A 19,768-nucleotide genomic window follows, 5' to 3' on the forward strand; every position below is an offset into this window, starting at 1 on the left:
ATGAAGTTAATTCCTCAGAAACATCTTTACAACATGCACCCAAATTGGAACTTAAAACCTTGCCATCACATTTGAAATATACATACCTAGGAAGTAATGAAACTTTACCAGTAATAATCTCTGCCAATCTAACCTCCGAATAGGAGAATAGTTTGTTGAATGTTTTGTCACAGCACAAAAAGCCTCTCGGATGAACAATGATAGACTTGAAGGGAATTAACCCTACCATATGCATGCACAAGATCAAACTAGAAGATAGTAATAGTACTTTGATGGAACCCCAAAGAAGGCTCAACCCGATCATGAAGAAGGTAGTCATGAAGGAAATTATAAAATGGTTGGATGTGGGAGTGATTCATCCTATATCCGATAGTTCAAGGGTCAGCCTGGTGCAGTGTGTTCCAAAGAAGGGTGGTGTGACTGTGGTTAAAAGTGAACATGACGAGCTCCTCACTACTAGAACAGTCACAGGATGGAGAATATGTATGAATTACAGGAAGCTTAATAAAGCCAAAAAGAAAGATCATTTTCCCCTACCTTTTATCGATCAAATGGTCGACAGGTTAGCAGGAAAAACATTTTATTACTTACTCGATGGATACTTAGGATACAATCAAATAGCCATAGAACTGGAGGATAAAGAGAAAACTACTTTCACATACCCATATGGTGCACATGTCGACCATTTGATTATGCCATGCTAGTGATTATGCAGTAGGGCAACAGAAAAGTAAAATCTTTCATGTTATCTACTATACGAGTCGTACTCTTAATGACGCACAAGTAAACTATACCACCACTGAAAAAGAACTTCTAGTAGTAGTATTTGCATTCGATAAGTTTAGGCCATATCTCATAGGCACTAAGGTGATTCTGTATACAAATCATTCTGCCATTAAATATTTGATCAATAAAAAAGATTCAAATCCTAGACTAATCAGATGGATATTATTACTACAAGAGTTTGATGTAGAGATTAAGGATAGAAAGGGTACATAAAATCAAGTAGCAGACCATTTGTCTAGATTAGGTAACAGAACTGATTGTCATGACATAACAGAAATTTAAGAGGATTTCCCAGATGAGAAAATATTATTTGTCACGGCTGTGCCATGGCATGCTGACATAGTTAATTTTCTTGTTAGTGGTATTGTTCCTTCTGATTTATCTAGCCATGGTCGAAAAAAGTTTCGACACGATGTGCAACATTATTACTGGGATGAACCGTTTCTATTCGAGCAATGTGGAGACCAAATTATCTGAAGATGCGTTCCAGAAGAAGAGCACAAAGAATTTCTACTTCAATGTCACTCGTCATCGTATGGAGGGCACTTTGGTGGAATGAGAACAACGACGAAAGTACTACAATCTAGATTGTACTGTCTAACCTTGTTCAAAGATGCACATAAATTCTACAAGTCATGTGATAGATGCCAACGAATAGGAAACTTATCAAAACGACATGAGATGCCATGGCACAATATTCTGGAGGTTGAACTTTTCGACGTATGGGGAATAGACTTCATGGAACCCTTTCCTACATCCTTTGGAGATTTGTACATCCTCTTGGCAGTGGACTATGTATCCAAGTAGATTGAAGCCATTGCAACACCTAAGAATGATTCCAAAACGGTGCTTAAGGTTTTGCACAAAAACATATTCATACATTTTGGAATACCACGGGATATCATTAGTGATGAAGGCACACATTTTGATAACAAATTAATAGCCAACGTATTGAAACGATATGGAGTGTGACACAGGATTGCTATAGCGTATCACCCTCAAACTAATGGACAATCCGAAATGTCTAACCAGGAAATCAAACAGATCCTAGAGAAGGTGGTCAACCTAAGTGGAAATGACCGGTCCCCAAAGCTAGATAAAGCACTATAGACTTATCGCACTGTATTCAAGACACCACTGGGAGTACCCTGATGGAAGGCGTTCCTCTGATTACCACTTGCTGTAATCGATTCCCACTTATCGATTGATTGTGGATCTAGGAAGGAAGTAAAATAATCTGCATAAGATAACGATGTAAATGGATGGTTAAAAGTGATAAACGGGATGGTAAATGTTCATTTTAGATAAGAGAGATGGTAGCATAAGACTTGATTGTGGTTTTGGAATGAATAACGAAAATGATGGAATGGTGAAAATGATAGTATCTTAGAATAACCAAGGAAGAACCAATGCTATAATGAGCAAAGACCCAGCCTTATAAATCGTTCTAAGGGGTGGTAATTAGGACTTTGACCCGCTATCTATAAAGAGATAGGAACCATAAGTATCAAGGTGAAATGAATGACACCACAAGCATAAGCTTGATAAGTCAGGTTTGACGCCACAAGTAACAAGTTACTTGATAAGTCGATAAAAGTCACAAAGGACTCAATAAGAGAAAACTCTCAAGTTTAATTTCAAATTCAATGTTGTCTATTACAATGCAATATGAAACCTATTTGTAGGACTTGAAATGCATGCATGGTCGTTTCTTACAAAGTGCATGGTCGAAGGTTCTATTATGATTAGCTAGATGGTGCTTGTTGATGTGACACTTTTGTCAAATAATCCAAACGTATTTTGAGAATGATTTTCATGCATATATTCGGTCAAATGGAGGAGTGAAGTGCCTTGGCCGAATTTCCTTCAATGGTTGTGTAGTGGAGACAAAACTAAGTGGAGACAAGTAATCTTCTATGCCCATGGGTTGCTGTAATGTTTTGTTATGCACATGGGGCTGCATTTGTATGTGGCGTGAGTTGTCTTCTTCCTTGCTTGATTAAGTGGGAGATATAATTAATCAAAAGCTGGTGGGTGTGATGCATTTCCAGCCGAGTCCACTATGCCCATATTCTGCCATGAATTGTTGCACGAGTTGTTTATATGGAATGTCCTGAAGGTGCTTCAACTTGATGCCAAACTTGTTCCATATTCTAATAAGTCTTGTGCCGTGTTTTGTGCCATGGAAATGTGTTGAAATAGCTCCACTAAACCGTCCATCATGGGGCATGTTCTTTGTGTTCCTACAAGTGCAAATAAATAAGTATATTAAAGATATGGTGCTGTTTATAAAAACAATATACTTGCTGCCATGTATGTCCTTGTGTCTTGTGAACCATGTGCATGTTTATTAACATTAAACTACATTAATAACACGTGAAAGTCCTAGATGCAATGATCTACTCGTGAAAATGCTAGATGATAAGATAAATGCAAACATGAATAACATGTGAAAGAACAAACAAGATAAATTAATGAAGTGTACTGGACTAGATCAGTTGTTGTGTGTGTGTGTGTTCATTTTGAAGCTAGCATGCATGATATATTAACTACAAATGCCATTAACACGTGAACCTTAAGTAATTTGATGAATGTAAGTGAACTACACAATGATATGCTTGTTGTGTGAATGTTATATACATGAACTTATTTTAATACTTAGGAACTAAGATGAATGCATATTAGCTACATGAATGATATGTCTGTTGTTTATTGAAATATGCTTGAATGCATAACACATGAATCATCTTAAATGCTAAGATGAATGCAAAACTACTACGAGATATTAATATGCATGACATGAATTTGAGAATGAATGAAAACATGCTTATTATGTATGCAAACTAGTATGAGATAATAATATGCTTAAAATGAGTTGATGAACTAATTAAAACATGTTGCTATAACTATTCTAACATGACATCTAATGCATAAAGAAGTAAATATAAGATAAAATAAGGTAGAACTCCCTTAGATTGATCTTGATGGATCTTCAATAGTGAGTATGTCAATAAAAATGTTGGTGCTAAACAAGATCACATCAGTCCCCATTCAAACTTGTCTACGGTAAAGAATGCAATATATATGTGGAACTTGAACATAAAGCCTACTGGGCCATCAAAAAGTTAAACATAGATGCTCATCTTGCTGGAGAAAGAAGACTCTTGGAACTGAACGAGATGGATGAATTCAAAGCACGCGCATACGAAAATGCCCGCCTATGCAAAGAGAAAACAAAGAAATGACATGACAGAAAAATATTGCCTAGGCAATTTTATTCTGGACAATAAGTACTGCTCTAGAATTTGCATCGCAAACACTAAGGAGTGGAACACAGGTAAACCAAAATGAAAAGTTTGGGGGAGGACACCTAAACAATTCTCGCCATGGTATAACACAACCAGAGGATCGAGCTAAAAATGGGGAACATGATGAATCGTCCGAAGAGAAGGAAAATGATGGCTCAGAAAAACATCATTTAGATAATGCGAAATTTATGGCCAAGGCCAGAGATTCCTCAGCACCAATAGCAGATAATGTGAGACCTCCACCACCGTTCCCTCAACGATTGAAAAAACATAATGATGACATCCAGTTTAAGAAATTCGTTGATGTTCTGGACTAGTTGTATATCAATGTGCCCTTAGTCGAAGCCATCAAACAAATGCCTTCCTATGCTAAGTTTCTTAAAGACATAGTTACAAAGAAGAGGAAGTTAGAACATGTTGCCACGGCAACATAAATCTATTATGTAGTCAGCAAACTCCCACCAAAACAAAAAGACCTTGGCAGTTTTATAATACCATGCTCAATTGGTAATAACTTTGTTGGACGAGTTCTTGTTGATTTGGGATCAAGTGTAAACTTGATACCAAAGTCCATATTTATGAAGTTGGAGGGATATCACGCTTGTCCAACCACAGTTATCTTACAGCTGGCCGATCGGTCTTATGTGCGACTTGAGGGCAAAATACAAGATGTCACAGTAAAAGTGGACAAGTTTGTATTTCTAGTTGATTTTCTCATCTTTGACTGTGAAGCTAATGAAAATGCACCTATCATTCTAGGACGACCCTTTTTAACCACTGGCAGAATCATAATAGATTGCAAAAGGGGAGAGTTCACAATGCGAGTAGGAGAACAAAGTGTCATAATCAACATCTTCAATTCCATAAAATATGTGGACAACTCAGAACAATGCCAATGTATTAGAGAGGTGGATTCAATAGAAGAGGAGGAAAATACAATTCTTGGCCACGATGAATCTCTAAAGCTAGACCAATACAATGCTTTGCGCCATGACCCTATAACCGTGATGCACGAACAAGAAAGCCTTGGCCCATGCGAATTATTTTCAGAAGATGATTATGAAAATTATGGCCCTGACAATAGAAATCTGAATAAAGTATACAATGGGTTCCATGAAAATAGCACCAATGTAGAATATGAAAGGAAGTCAAAGGAACAAATGTAGGTCGTTCATAATAGACCAGATACGAAATTTGAACCCTTAGATTTTGATGAAGTTAATTCTTCAGAAACATCTTTACAATATGCACCCAAATTGGAACTTAAAACCTTGCCATCACATTTGAAATATGCATACCTAGGAACTAATGAAACTTTACCAGTAATAATCTCTGCCAATCTAACCTCCGAATAGGAGAATAATTTGTTGAATGTTTTGTCACAACACAAAAAGCCTCTCGGATGGATAATGACAGACTTGAAGGGAATTAGCCCTACCATATGCATGCACAAGATAAACCTAGAAGATAGCCATAGTACTTCGATAGAACCCCAAAGAAAGCTCAACCCGATCATGAAGAAGGTAGTCATGAAGGAAATTATAAAATGGTTGGATGCGAGAGTGATTTATCCTATATCCGATAGTTCATGGGTCAGCCTGGTGTAGTGTGTACCAAACAAGGGTGGTGTGACCGTGGTTAAAAGCGAACATGACGAGCTCCTCACTACAAGAATAGTCACGGGCTGTATAATATGTATGGATTACAGGAAGCTTAATAAAGCCACAAAGAAAGATTATTTTCCCTACCTTTTATCGATCAAATGGTTGACAGGTTAGTAGGAAAAGCATTTTATTTGGATACTCAGGATACAATCAAATAGCCATAGCACTGGAGGATCAAGAGAAAACTACTTTCACATGCCCATATGGTACCTATGCATTTAGACGAATGTCGTTTGGGCTGTGTAATGCTCCAACCACCTTCCAAATATGCATGATGGCCATGTTTTCAGATATGGTGGAAGAGTGTATGGAAATATTTATGGATGACTTCTCTGTCTCAGGTGACTATTTCAACAGATGTCTCAGTAATTTATCCAAAGTACTGAAACGATGTGAAGAAGCTAACCTAGTATTAAATTGGGAGAAATGCCATTTTATGTTAACCGAAAGAATAGTGTTGGGTCACAAAATTTCATTTCATGGCATTGAAGTTGATAAAACCAAGGTGGAAGTAATTGCAAACCTTCCCGCACCCACCAACGTGAGAAGCGTACGCAGTTTCCTTGGATATACAGGCTTCTACAGGCGGTTCATAAAAGATTTTCTCAAATCTCTAAACCATTGTGTCTTTTACTTCAAAAAATCATCCATTTGAGTTTACTATTGATTGTTTGAATGCCTTTATAGATTTGAAGAAAAAACTTTCAGCAACACCAATCGTTGTCCCACCTGACTGGAACGAACCTTTTGAGCTCATGTGCCATGCTAGTGATTATGCAGTAGGGCAACAGAAAAGTAAAATCTTTCATGTTATCTACTATACGAGCCGTACTCTTAATGATGCACAAGTAAACTATACCACCACTGAAAAAGAACTTCTAGCAGTAGTATTTGCATTCGATAAGTTTAGGCCATATCTCATAGGCACTAAGGTGATTGTGCATACAGATCATTCTGCCATTAAATATTTGATCAATAAAAAAGATTCAAAGCCTAGACAAATCAGATGGATATTATTACTACAAGAGTTTGATGTAGAGATCAAGGATAGAAAGGGTACAGAAAATCAAGTAGCAGACCATTTGTCTAGATTAGGTAACAAAACTGATTGTCATGACATAATATAAATGCAAGAGGATTTCCCTGATGAGAAAATATTATTTGTCACGGATGTGCCGTGGTATGCTGACATAGTTAATTTTCTTGTTAGTGGTATTGATCCTTTTGATTTATCTAGCCAGGGTCGAAATAAGTTTCGACACGATGTGCGACACTATTACTGGGATGAACCGTTTCTATTCAAGCAATGTGGAGACCAAATTATCTGAAGATGCGTTCCATAAGAAGAGAACAAAGAATTTCTACTTCAATGTCACTCGCTATCGTATGGAGGGCACTTTGGTGGAATGAGAACAGCGGTGAAAGTACTACAATCTAGATTGTACTGGCCAACCTTGTTCAAAGATGCACATAAATTCTACAAGTCATGTAATAGATGCCAACGAATAGGAAACATATCAAAATGACATGAGATGCCATGGAAAAATATTCTGGAGGTTGTACTTTTCGACGTATTGGGAATAGACTTCATGAGACCCTTTCCCACATCCTTTGGAGATTTGTACATCCTCTTTGTAGTGGACTATGTATCCAAGTGGATTGAAGCCATTGCAACACCGAAGAATGATTCCAAAATAGTGCTAAAGGTTTTGCACAAAAACATATTCACATGTTTTGGAACACCATGGGCTATCATCAGTGATGAAGGCACATATTTTGATAACAAATTAATAGCCAAGGTATTAAAACGATATGGAGTGTGACATAGGATCGCTATGGCGTATCACCCTCAAACTAATGGACAAGCTGAAGTGCCTAACCGGGAAATCAAATAGATCATAGAGAAGGTGGTCAACCCAAGTCGAAAGGACTGGTCGCCAAAGCTAGATGAAGCACTATGGGATTATCGCACTGCATTCAAGACATCATTAGAAGCGTCCCCGTTCAAACTTGTCTACGGTAAAGAATGCAATCTACTTGTGGAATTTGAACATAAAGAATACTGGGCCATCAAAAACTTAAACATGGATGCTCAGCTTGCTGGAGAAAGAAGACTCTTGAAACTGAACGAGATGGATGAATTTAGAGCACGCTCATATGAAAATGCCCGCCTATACAAAGAGAAAACAAAGCGATGGCATGACAAAAAAATATTAACTAGGCAATTTTATTATGGACAACAAGTACTGCTCTACAATTCGCATCTAAAGTTATTCCCAGGCAAGCTAAATTCACAATGGTAAGGATCATTCCTTGTATATCAAGTACATAACAATAGAGAAATAGAAATCAAGAACCGAGATAATGGTTCCATTTTTAAGGTGAACGGGCAAAGGATAAAGCAATAGCTCAAGTTATTTTATGTATTCATTATCCGTTTTGTTTTGTTATATTTTCTTTATTTATTTATTTATTTATTGTAGGCATGCATAGTACACGTGGAAGCATGGGGAGATAGTTCATGCATGAAAGGAGAGAAAACCCTAGGGCAAGAAATTTGGGCTGCAAAATTAAAAGAGGGAAGGTATCATTTTCCCCAACTTTACGTCCAATCAAATATCACACAATAAATACCAAATCTTTTTCCTTCATGTTTTGACCAAATTACCCCAAAGAAACCACCCATTAACCTTCAAGAAAAACCACTCTCAACTCCATCTTCTTCATCGTCCCTCACACTCTCTCTACAACAATAATTTTTTTTTCTTTCGTTCACCAAAATTCCCCCCATTGTCGCCGCTAAACTCACTGCACCAAACAAGTATCATGGCAAGATCGAAGAAAACCCAACCCCAACACTGAGCTTGGAGCATTTCCAAACAGACGAAGCGAGGCACGCTTCAAAAACCTCCAAAAACGACAAATGTATTTGGAAGACGGGTTCGTCTTTCCATAAGAGGATGAAAAGCCATTTGGACCGGAGGTTATAGACGTGATTCGAAAGAAGAATTGGGAGAATTTTACTCGCCACAAGTTCTACGCCTATCTCGAAGACCCATCCAACCACACGGTGTATGTCCGAGGTATGCTCCTTTAATTTTCCCCTTCGTCACTCAACATATACTTCAAGTTGGGGAAAGAGGAGGAGCAACATAAGAAATTTGTGGCTGAGGCAGACCAGAAAACCTACAACGACGTACTTAAAGATCTTTGTTTCAGGTGGGCTAAGTTCGAGGGGAATACGCCAATAAGGAAGAGAGTCGATCGACGATCCCTTAAACCGATCGTAAAGTTGTGGAACCATTTTCTCAAGGGAAAACTCATACCAACATCTCATAACACAACTGTTCTTGTGAAAAGACTGATGCTTCTACACTCGATAATATACGGGAGAAAGATTAATGTTGGAGAACTTATCTTCGAGCAAATCCATGAGTGCTCTAAAAGAAACCGAGGTAATCTCTTATTTCCTAACTTGATAACTACTTTGTTCAGGAAAAAGAAGGTCCCCGAGGAGACCTTTGAGGTTTTCATCAAATCCAAGGTGGGTATCACCATAAAGAAAGTACCATAATTGATAAGTTTCGATGACAATGCCCCTCATTAAGGTCTGGATATGGGAGTAAAATCTGTTGTCGTGGCCAGAATGGTAGCAGTGGTCAAGTACACGTGAGAAACACGTGAGAAGATTGAGCACCTTGAGAATCACATGGAGATCTTCTTTGAGTACGTCAAGGCACGGGACACACAACACAATGCCTTTTTCAAAGAGTTACTCCCGATCACAACCGATAATATGACGTCTTTCCCCAACGTCATTCTGAAACAAACTGCTGGCGGCACCACATTCCACACCTCGACATCGAATGTCCCACCAGAAGTAACCACAGACATGCCACCACTGGCCACCCATGTTTCGTCTGTACCAGAGGAAGGCCATTGCGACACAGACGAGTTCCTCAGCTCCTCATCCTTCTCAATCTCTGAAATAACTCAAGAGATTCCACTCAACTTCTTCACCGATGAAGATTTCACTCCAGCCTCGATGCAACCTGAGCAAGCTCCAGTACAGTCCCCCATCCGTCAAGCAATTCCAATCCCTAAAACAGTTAAAAGCCAAGCTCCAGTTCCTACAAAACCCGCTCTTACTGAAGAACAACCAACTGCAGCATGAGCCTCGAGCAACAAGAGACGCATCAAGCGAACGACATGCCATGTCCTTCAACCATAACCCTTGATGATAGCAGTAGTAAACTCGGGATCTAACAGTCCCCTTCCGCCTAAACAACACCGAACGAGGGCGTCCAGTTAAGCCACACCACCACAATAAGCTCATATTTAAATTTTTCCTTATTTTAGCATTTTCATATAGATTCATGTAGTTTAAATTGTCATGCATTGATCAAGTTTGGGGGAGGTATTGTACCTTATTTTGTTAAAAAGTAATTGATAATATTTGGCTGAAAATTTTGGTTGTCATGACATAAGCATGTTAAGTTTATTATTAGGAATGGATTAGGGATGCCCAATGATGAATGCATAATTTGATTTATTAGGCCAGAATTATTGTTAAGACGGTCTAAAGAAGAGAACTAACCTTAGGCTTGATTCTTTGAAATTTACAAACACGATTGTAGGCTGTCCCTGCTTAAGGTAGTTAGTAAAATTTTTAGGAAATAACCTTTTGCTTGCCGAGACATCAAAAATATTTTAAGGTTAAGGTTGAACTCCCTAGGGTTTAAAACTTGAAAATAAAAGGGACAATCCTCTATGCAAGGGCATAAACAGAAAAACTCCATAAGAAATTGATAATCGCCAAAGTATATGACTGAATGAAAGTAGTAATAGGATGACTCTACCACTAGCTTGGGGGTGGAAGGTATGCTCCCTTTCACCTATAGTGTGGGAAGGTAGGTGTGATGAGTTGACACCTCATATAAAAAGAGTTGATAAATAACTAGGAGTATAAACTAAGCCTGACAAATAATTTGATGCCTTCACAAACCAGAAGCACTTACTTTAAGTTTTCTAATAACCTTAATGCATAGACAGATTACAATCACGCACACACAATAGAAAGGAATCCTGACTAGGGAAGGGACTTGACTGATATAACCGTCAAACATGTTGAGGAGAATTTTTTTTATTGAGGGCTGAAATCTTTGTGTTAATCTTTGTTTTGCACCATGACTAGGGAAGGGAAGGGACTTTTTGATAGCACCATGACTATATTACTTGGTGTTAATCTTTGTTTTGCATAGACAATGATTTTCTGTTTTATGAATGATGAATTATGATTTTGCTCATGACTGTTTTGTGTATTGTTTGAATATTTTACTTTGACACTGTAAGAGCTTCGAGAGATTTCTTGGGGTCTTGGTGAAAAATGTCTTGGCAATGTAAGATGATAACTCCGTAAAAATACTTAATTTCTAGTCTTTTCACTTAAGTTATTGCTCATCTAAACAAAGTATGCATAGAATTTTAGTTGCATATAGGTTATATTAGCTTGTGATAGATAAATTTTTGCTTAGGCAAGATTTATTTGGCTTGACTGATGCTGCTGAGGAGAAAGGGTTGGTTGGATTGTGTTTGTGTTGGAAACTTACAGGGGAAGAAAATTTCAGTCGTGACAACGTAAATTTGCAAAGGCTAACAGAACAGATGAGTACGTGAGGATTAAATTTATCTTTCCGAGGCAAGGTTTATATGAGGAAGTCTGAAGCAGGTGTGACGAAACAGCCTATGTCACAAGCTAGCTGGATCACTTACTTCACGTGCAAGCAAGCCTTAGTTATTCTGACAACCGCCTTTCCTTTTTAAGTCTGGACATTTTTTTGACAACGGTTATTTAAGGAAATTCCAAAAAACATGCAAAGCCCTAGGAGATTTTTCCTTATAAATAACTAGCCATAGCCGCCAAAGAAAGAAGGCAAGGAAGAAGAGAGAAGAACTTTACCCAAGGCGTGAGCAAGCAACTGCGATGCTTCTTCACCGTCTACCCACCGACCTTCCTTGGTGTCCTCCATAACCAGAAGTTAGAAGAGTGGTGATCAGGCCTCGAGAGATGGTGATCACCAAGGCAGGCGTAGTACTGATCAGAATTTTTGAGACAGAGCCCCCGTTTTTTAGAGTCGTTCTTCCTTTGTTTTTAACTCTTTATCTATTTGGGGTTGTACTAAACATTGAATTTTGGATGATCTTTGATAGCACCATGAATGTCTTACTTGGTGTTAAACTTTGTTTTGCCTGAACAATATTTTTTAGTTTATGAATGAAGAATTATGTTTTGCGTATTACTGTTTTGCTCATCATTTAAATATTTTACCTTACGCTGTAAGAGCATCGAGAGATCGCCTGGGGTTTTGGTAAAACATGTATTAGCATTGTAAGAGCATCGAGAGATAGCCTTTTGTCTAGATAGTGATCCTTAGATTCGAGAGAATTAAGATAGATCCACGTGAGCAATGGAATGAATCCGGGATGATGAAGTTCTAACTTGTTACCTTAGAGATAAGGAGTGAGTTTCAATCGACTAAAAGGGATTGACACTAGTGTAGGATAGACAACGCCTATAGTTTACGCTGAGAGGTATTGCTACAACAACAGTTTCACAAACCAAGGGTTGTAGTTAACACTGAGTAATATTGCCATAGCAACCGTCTAAGAATACCTAGTAATCCTTTCGGGTAGCTTAGTAAGTAATAATAATTCATCCTGAATTTAGAAATAATTGTTGTCGAAGCAAAAGTTTAACATCAATGCTCTATGATATGTCTGAATATGTGAGGTTGTTTGCATTATATTTAAAGTAGCACTTATTTTGTTTTGTTTTATTATTCTGCATATTTATTTTCCCTCGATCGAACTTTCCTGAACTCATTAAATCACCTCCTTGTTTTATTAATATTAGTTATTAAGTTGACAACTTAGTAGGACTTAGTTTGTGACATTAGTTCTAGTTGTGGTGAAAATATATTTCTCGACCAATCCTTGTGGAGATGATACTCACTAACCCTATATTACTTGAATCAATTGTGTATACTTTCACAGATTTTCTTACCTTAGCGTAGACATTTACAAGCGATCATAAGAGCATCGAGAGATCACATTTTGTCTAGATAGTGATTCTTAGATTCAAGAGAATTAAGATAGATCTACGTGAACAATAGAATGGATCCAAGATGGTGATGTTCTAACTTGTCTACCTTAGAGATAAGGAGTGGGTTTCAATCGACTAAAAGGGATAGACGTTAGAGTAGGATAGACAACGAGTATAGTTCACGCCGAGAGGCATTGCTACAACAACAGTCTGACAAACCAAGGGTTCTAATTAACGCTGAGTGGTATTGCCATAGCAACCGTATAAGAATACTTAGTAATCCTCTCGGGTAGCTTAATCATGTCATAATAATTCATTCTGGACTTAGAATAATTGTTTGTCAACACAAAAGATTAGCATAAGTGCTCTGTGGTAGGTCTGAATATGCGAGGTTGTTTGAATTATATTTGAATCAACGTTTGCCTTTGTTTTATTTTATTTTGATAATTTGCATATTTATTTTATCTTGGCCAAACTTTTCTACAATCATACTTTATAGTATTTTCTTGTTCTATTAATAATAGTTTTCTAATTTGACCAGATAGTAGGAATTAGCTTGTGACAACTAGTTCTGGTTGTGGTGAAGCTTAAAAACTTTCAACCAATCCCTGAGGAGACGATACTCACATACCCTATATTACTTGATTCAATTGTGTATACTTGCACAAAATTGCTTGCCTTAGCATATACATTTAAAAGCAATCACATGTATCAAAATGGAAATCAAGGTATTGGTCATGACGAAGATCATAATGCTGAGGAATTCCAAATACTGGGAATGCAGCGAGACCTCGTGCCATTCGTTATCACTTCAATCTTATCTTGGATGACTTAAATCTAGGAATTGTGGCACTCGAGATTCAGGCAACCCATTTTTAGCTCAAACCTGTCATGTTCAATATACTAAATTCCATAGGGAAATTTGGGGGGCATGCTAAATGAAGATGCCAGACAACATATTCGTAACTTCTTGGAGGCGTGCAATTCTTTCTGTCAACAAGGAGTGCACAAAGATGTATTAAAGTTAAAAGTTATTTCTATATTCTCTATATGACTGAGCAAGGGCTTGGTTGAGTGGCATTCCAGCAGGTTTGATGGAGTCTTGGACTGATCTGTGCAAAAGTTTTTTGCTACGGTATAATCCACCGAACATGAACACCAACTGAGGAATGACATTGCTTCTTTTCATCAAGTTGATGACAAATAAACGTATGAATTCTAGGATCGGTATAAAGGATTGCTTTTCAAATTTTTAAATCATGGTTTTCAAGATTAGACTCAAGTGGTAATGTTCTATAACAAAGTAAATGCACCCACGAGGATGATGCTAGAAGCCACAGCAAATGGGACATTGCTCGATAAATCACCTACAGAGGCATTCGACATTCTGGATAGATTGTCAACAATGATTATCAATTCCCATCTATAAGGCTTGGAATTGGGAAAAAATCACATGGAGCATTCGAGTTAGACACTAAGGATTCTTTGTTCGCCCAACTTGCTGCTATCACCAATATGTTACAGAATTTGCAAAGATCAAGTGAGGTGAAAGAAGTGAAGGCAACCAATTCAACATGTTTATTATGCCATGGAAATCATCGTGAGAGCAAGTTCCTGACCAATTAGGAATCCATTAACTATGTAGAAAACTACAATCGAGGTAATAATAACCCATATCCAAACACCTATAATCCTGGATGACGTCAAGATCCAAACTTTTCGTGGGAAAATAAAAGAACCAACAATACTCATCAACCCATTCGACAACAGAATTTCAATGACTCCAAGGTTTTCAAACGAATATGCCATGGCATAATTCTAACAAGTGAGTGTCATTTCATCTAACACAAGTTCTTTGGAGGCCACAATGCAAGAGTTTATAGCTACCACGAAGACCATGCTGCAAGACCATGTGACCTTAATAAAAAACCAAGAAGCTTTGCTTCAAAGACACAACTCATCTTTGAGGGCGTTGGAGGGTCAATTTGGTTAAATTGCAACGATATTGCAAGAACATCAACTAGGTCGTCGAGTGACACTAAAGTCATAAAACCTCATGACGAAGAGCAATGCAGTGTACTCACTCTGTGGAGTGGCACCTAAATCAATGATCAAGACAAGTTTGGAGGAAGACAGAAGAATGATTTACCCATGTAACCGTTCAAGCTCAGCGTGAAATACCAGAAGAAACACAAGTGGAAGAGGATAAGGATGAGGGTTCATCTAGTAAAGCAACTGAGGGAGCAAATAAAAATGCCACGAAAAATGTTGTTCCCATACCTTCATTAAAGGAAGTCAACCCCACCTCCTTTCCCACAAAGACTGAATAAGCATAATGATGACAATCAATTCAAGAAGATTGTCAACATTCTGGACCAACTTCACATGAATTTTCCTTTTCTTAAAGCTATAGAACAAATACCGACATATGCTAAATTCCTCAAAGATATTGTTAATAAGAAAAGAAAAGTTGAGAAGTACGAGGCAGTTTCCACGGAAAAAACATATTGCTCTGCCTTAAGCAAGTTACCGTAAAAACACAAGATCCAGAAAATTATGTTGGGAAGGCACTATGTGACCTTGGCTCAAGCGTGAACTAAATGCCTAAGTCAATATTCGTGAAGCTTGGAATAAGAAATACGAGACCCACCTTTGTTATCTTGCAACTAGCCACCAACTCCCATGTTCATCTCAGGGGCGAGTCGAGGATGTCATTGTAAAGGTGGACAAATTTGTGTTTCCAATAGACTTCCTTATACTGGATTGCGAGGTTGATGCCACGAAACCCATAATCTTGGGGAGACCTTTTCTAGCTACTAGGCATATTCTTATCGACTGTGAGAAGGGTGAACTTACCATGAGAGTGGCCGACCAATATGTCACGATTAATGTTTTTCGTACACTCAAGTACATGGTTGAGTATGAAGAATTCATAACATTTTCAAAGAAGATTCATTGATAGTAAGAGAAGCTGATCAATTTTACCATGACAATTTCATTGAGATGGAAAATTATGAGAGGCTTATTGAAGAAAAAAGTGTTGAGGAGCTCAATGAGTCTTCTTTGGAGGAGAAGTAGGCTAGCTTTCTCATAGCTAGCCCAGGTACACATTTTGAACCTCTTGATTTTGATGAGTTTGTTCCTCCTAAGCCCTCATTACATCATGCACCTACCATAGAGTTAAAGAATTTTCCACAACATCTTAAATATGCTTATTTGGGTAGTAATGAATCTTCACATGTTATTATATCCTCTTCCTTTACTCCGAACCAAGAATGTAGTTTGTTAAATGTTTTGTCACAACACAAGAAAGTGTTAGGATGAACTATGACAGATCTGAAGGGGATAAATCCCACAATTTGTATGCACAAAATCCTACTAGAAGAATGCCATGGCAAATCCATTGAACCACAAAGAAGATCAAACCTAATAATGAAGAAATTCGTGATGAAAGAAATTCTCAAATGTCTTGATGATGGAGTGATTTACCCTATCTCTAATAGTTCTTGGGTGAGTCCCATCCAATGTGTGCCAAAAAAGGGAGGCACGATCGTGGTGACAAGTGAGGAAAATGAGTTGTTACCAACACATACTGTCACTGGGAGGTGGATATGCATGGACTATCATAAACTAAACAAGGCAATCAAGAAGGACCACTTCCATTTTCTTTCATCGATCAAATGCTGGATCGACTGGCTGGCAGGGCATACTATTGCTTCTTGAATGGATACTCGGGGTATAATCAAATTGCCATCACACCAGAGGACCAGGAGAAGACTACGTTTATATGTCCCTATGGAATTTATGCTTTCTAGAGGATTCCTTTTGGACTCTGTAATGCCCCGACAACCTTTTATGCAAGCTATATTTTTTGACATGGTTGAGGATTTTCTAGAAATTTTTACGGATGACTTCTCTGTTTATGGAGATGACTTTGAGAAATGCCTCGACAATCAGGCAAAGGTACTAAAACAATGTGAGGAGGCCAATCTCGTTCTGAATTGGGAAAAGTGTAACTTCATGGTGACCGAAGGCATTGTGTTAGACCATAAGATCTCTCATAAGGACATTGAAGTAGATAAAGCGAAAATTGAGGTAATCGAGAAGTTACCCCCACCAACTTCTGTCAAGGGCATTATGAGTTTCCTCGGACATGCTAGGTTTTATAGAAGATTCATTAAGGACTTCTTCATTATATCTAAGCCCTTATACACTCTGCTTCAACAAAATCAGCCCTTCGTGTTTGATAAAAATTACCATGGCACATTCACCGAGCTGAAACAAAGACTTATCTCTATACCCATTATGGTTCCCCCTGATTAGACGTCACCATTCTTGCTGATGTGTGATGTGAGCGATTTTGCCGTGGGAGTTATGCTTGGACAACGCAGAGGTAAAATTTTCCATGTTATATGTCATGATAGTCGTACCTTGAATAAAGCACAACTGAATTATACTACCACTGAGAAGGAATTACTTACCGTGGTATTTGCATTTGACAAGTTTAGGCCATACTTGATAGGCAATAAAGTCATTGTTCACACTGATCACTCAGCTATAAAATACTTAGTGAACAAGAAAGATGCCAAGCCTAGATGCATTAGATGGATATTACTACTGTAAGAATTTGACTTAGAGATGATACATAGAAAAGGTACTGAAAATTAGGTTGTAGATCATTTATCTAGGCTAGAGAATAATTCTTAATGTAATGATATTTTAGATATTCAAGAAGAATTTCTTGATGAGAAAATTATATATGCCACGTCAATTTCATGGTATGCTGACATAGTCAACTTTCTTGTTAGTGGTATTTTGCCTTATAAATTAAACAACCAAGGCAGGAAGAAGTTCAAGTATAATGACAAGTTCTACTTCTTGTATGAGCCATATTTATTCAAACGATGCGTCAATCAAATAATTTGATGCTGTGTCCCTGAGGAGGAGAAAATAGACATTCTACATCATTGCCATGCAGCCTCATATGGAGGAATTTTGGAGGTGCGAGGAATGCTGTTAAGGTCCTCCAATCAGGCTTTTATTGGCCGTCACTGGTCAAGGATGCTCATTAGTTTTGCAAAGCGTGTGATAGATGCCAACGCATTGGGAACATTTCCATACGACATGAAATACCATTACAAAACATTCTGGAGATCGAGCTCTTTAACGTGTGGGGCATTGACTTCATGGGATTGTTCCCATCTTTTTGGAGATTTGTATATTTTTCTTGTTGTAGACTACATATCTAAGTGGGTTGAAGCTATTTCCACACCGCGGAATGACTCTAAAATCGTGCTCAAGTTCCTTCACAATAACATCTTTACCCGATTTGGAGCACCTAGAGTCATCATCAGCGAGGAGGGCACTCATTTTGATAACAAGCTAATTGCCAAAGCATTATAAAAGTATGGAGTACAACATAAAATTGCCATGATATATCACCCACAAACCAATAGGCAAGTTGAAGTGTCCAACTGGGAGATTAATAAATGCTAGAGAAGGTGGTGAATCTTAGAAGGAATGATTGGTCCCTGAAGGTGGATGAAGTGCTATGGGCTTATCAGACATCATTCAAGACATCATTAGGAATGTCACCTTTCAAGATGGTATATGGGAAAACATGCCACCTATCTGTGGAGTTAGAGAATAAGGCATATTGAGATAACAAGAAGCTAAACTTTGACGCACAACTAGCTGGGAGCAACGTTTACTCGATCTGAATGAAATAGAAGAATTTCGAGCACAAGCATATGAAAATGCTAAGCTTTACAAAGAAAAAACCAAGAAGTGGCATGATCGAATGCTTTTGCCAAGGCATTTTCATATAGACCAACAAGTGCTCCTTTTCAACTCAAGGCTGAAGCTCTTTCCAGTAAACTGAAGTCACGATGGTCCAGACCTTTTGAAGTACACCGTGTCTACCCTCATGGCGCTGTTGATATCAAGAATATAGATGATGGGTCCATTTTCAATGTTAATGGTAATCGTTTGAAGGCTTATCAAGGAGCTCCACCCTTGCGTGACAAATCAACACTCTTCTTGCACGATGCCGAAATATGCTAAGAATTTTTGAAGATGCCATTACATTTTAGATTTACTACTCTGCATAAATAAATGTTTATTTTGTTCTATATTACTATTATATTACTTTATATTCAGATGTTTTTTGGTTAATTATTTTATTTTGCATTTTTAGGACCCACATAGAAGACATGTGATGACCGTACTGCTAAAGACAGAGGAATGGGAGCACTAAGACAAAAATAGAAGGGAATTTTTTTTACCTTTTTACCTTTTTACTTTTTGAATTTTTTAGGGTTTTTAGGGTTTGCTTTATCATTTATTATTTTATCTTTTCCCCAACCAACACCCCATCCACCGTTATATAACCCCCATTTTACCTTTTCATTTTATTTTTATCATTTTTACTCTCTCACTTCATCTTCATATATCTTCTTTTCCCTCCTTCAAACCGATTGCCATAGCAAAAAACTTCAAGCTTTTTCTTCTTTTCTTTATTTTGTCAACCAAACCATGGTACGCACACGTCCCTCAAGCACGGCTCCATCATCTCCATTGTTTTCATCGATGAAACGGTGCAAGAACGGTTTCAAGGGCTCAAGAACCGCCGAGTTTTTCTTTGAGTTAGGCTTCATCTTCTCCGACGCTGAAGATGTCGACCTCGCTGTGATATCATGGACATTGTTCACCAACACCAGTAAAAAATTTGTCAAACATCTGAGGAACGTGAATGCCTCTCTGGTGAAGGAGTTTTATGCCAACTTAACCAACCTAAATCAACATGCTATGGTGGTTTGTGGTATTTCTATTTGCTTTACCTCTTCAGTTATTAATCATTATTTTAAGTTGTAAGATATTGTTGATAACCACACCAATGAGACTTACCA

General features: G+C 37.8%; 1 pseudogene; it reads left to right on the top strand.

Annotated features, from left to right (window-relative positions):
• Nucleotides 1–1,524: 1,524 nt before the first annotated feature.
• The window catches only part of LOC120146244, a 54,550-nt pseudogene continuing 36,306 nt past the window's right edge, over nucleotides 1,525–19,768 (top strand).

Source organism: Hibiscus syriacus, unplaced genomic scaffold, assembly GCF_006381635.1.
Source record: "Hibiscus syriacus cultivar Baekdansim isolate YM2019G1 unplaced genomic scaffold, ASM638163v2 tig00110904_pilon, whole genome shotgun sequence".
NCBI classification, from domain to species: domain Eukaryota; kingdom Viridiplantae; phylum Streptophyta; class Magnoliopsida; order Malvales; family Malvaceae; genus Hibiscus; species Hibiscus syriacus.